This window comes from Geospiza fortis, unplaced genomic scaffold (genome assembly GCF_000277835.1).
Source record: "Geospiza fortis unplaced genomic scaffold, GeoFor_1.0 scaffold112, whole genome shotgun sequence".
Lineage (NCBI taxonomy): Eukaryota > Metazoa > Chordata > Aves > Passeriformes > Thraupidae > Geospiza > Geospiza fortis.
The window spans coordinates 26,213,584-26,215,733 of record NW_005054298.1 but is presented as its reverse complement, the minus strand read 5'-3'; the positions used below and the strand labels follow the sequence as shown (position 1 = coordinate 26,215,733).

Genomic DNA, 2,150 nt, shown 5'->3' with positions numbered 1-2,150 from the left:
GGGGTCTGTGCTGGGGTGCTGCTCCCGCCGCCGCTCAGAGGGGTCGTGTGTGACCCATGGGGCAGCTTCCCGCTGAGTTGTAAAGTTTTTGCATAGCAGTTCGTATCTGTTCTTATTTAATATTTATGAAGCACCTGGAAGGCAGAATAAATAGCTTCTACAGCGCTGGCTTTCTTAGTTCTTGAACAGTAAAATATGCAGTGTCACAAATTAACAGAAGGTGTGTTAGGAGACGGACTGTAGTACAGGTTGTTGCGGAGCAGCACCGGGTGTTTAGCACCTTTAATGTGAAATTAACAGGTCGGGCGTGACCTTAAAGCCTCCGCCTTTGTTATTGTCTGGTAAGGAAAATGGTTTTATGATTCTGTTGATTCTTCTTTTTTTCCGGCTTCTTTTTTTTTTAATAAACTCTGTGGTTTTGAATTTAATGGCATCTCCTTGCAAGTGTGTAGGCTTAGCCGTCAGTTTCTGGGGAACCGATGAATGAAATCTCCTGGGCGAACTTAATTTAGCATATGGTCACACGTGATCCTCTTGTTAGTGATTTGCACTTGGAAGGCATCGGGAGAACAGCGGAAGAGTCTCATCTGTAAATGTGTGAAGGCGCTGGGTAGAGCTCTACCTTAATGCTGGAAGCTCAGGACGCATGCTTAGCTCTTGCAGCTTAATATGTCTATTCAACGGAAGAACAGATACGTGAAATACTTGCTTTTTGCATTTTAAAGCTATAAACGCTCAGAGGAGACCGAGGTGGTTAAATGCAAAAGAGCCTCGAGGGTCCTTTGTAAGTTTCACGTTGAACTATTAACCCATTAAGTCCAGCAAAGCGTTAAGGGTGGTTTTAGTTTTGTAAAGACATCCACTATGTCTTTACATGGGAATGCTTCCAGTCTGAAGTTGCATAAATGTATAAATGCTTTGCTAAATTAGAACCAAAGTTCTGTAACTGTACTGGTAAGGACATATTTTCTCTTAGAATTGTGTGAAGGCTTCAAAAACTGAAAGTACATAATCTTGGATTTCAGTTAAAAATGAATAATTGTTTTTACAGACCCTACCAGTTCCATGGGGTAGATGTGTTTTAATGTCATAAACGATGTATAATTGTTAATGACCGAGTAGCATTTTCACTACTGGTTGGTAATTGATATTGATAATTTAGCACATCTGATAATGATCAGCACATTAGCACATAATGCTAACGATCACTCTTCTAACTGGAGGAAGTTCCTTGAGACCTATCTCAGGATGGTGTTTAGAAGGAGAAAGATTCCTGACAGAGGTAAGAAAGTATTAATGTTCTTATACAGGGAACTGGTAAGGCCTCATCTGAAATACTGACTAAACTCAGTTTCCTGTGCTTAGGAATGGTGCATTCAAACTGGAGCAGATGCATAGAAGGACAGCTAGGATGGGCTGGTAAGGTCTCTGGATTGAATACTGTATGAGGGGGAAAAGAGATTTCTTGGACAAAAGCAAAGGACTCATGTGTAGACCTAGTCTGGAAACTACAAAGTTACTCTGGGCCCTGTAAGGGTTTGGAATGGTCTTTTGATAGGAGAGGAATGAAAAATACCATTGTTAATCTTAAATTTAGTTGTTAAATAGATGGATTAAATTAGATAACACGGCTGTGTCTCATAGCAGGTGTCTGAACTTGAGAATTCACAGGCCGTGCATCTCTAAGGCACGATGTTGGGACCTCATAGAGAGCATTGCATTTCTTTTCCCTCAAGGTTGTCTCAGTGGTATATAAAAGTGTTTTGAATCACAGTTTTCCTTTGGCATTATATTAGGAAGTACTATTAGCTTGGGGTAGAAATTAAAGAATGTATTTGTCTGAATTTTCAGGAATTTCTAATGTACTAGGACATATTCATCGAGTGTTAAATGCAAATTTTAGTTGGAATTAAGATAAAACCCTCCAACTCATATTTTTTCTTTTTTTAGGACTTCAACATGCAGGATTTCTGCACAAGCATTATATTTTACAGGGAAATGAATTTTCTAATGATTTATTATATTTATTTTACTCCGAAATGTCCATATGTTCATATAAATCTATAGTCAAAATAGTATTCCATTGCTTCCTCTAAGCTGATCTTATCTGCTGAAAAATGTGACTTAGGAAAGCAAAGGAAGTTGCACAG

At 39.0% G+C, this 2,150-nt stretch overlaps 1 protein-coding gene across 1 annotated transcript in view; it reads left to right on the top strand.

Annotated features, from left to right (window-relative positions):
• The first annotated feature begins 542 nt into the window (after window positions 1-542).
• Window positions 543-2,150, top strand: part of PLCL1 (phospholipase C like 1 (inactive)) — a 178,507-nt gene continuing 176,899 nt past the window's right edge. Inside the window, exon 1 of the mRNA XM_014307463.2 lies at window positions 543-1,419. The gene's annotated coding sequence lies outside the window, so the exon portion shown is untranslated. The remainder of the gene's footprint in view (window positions 1,420-2,150) is intronic.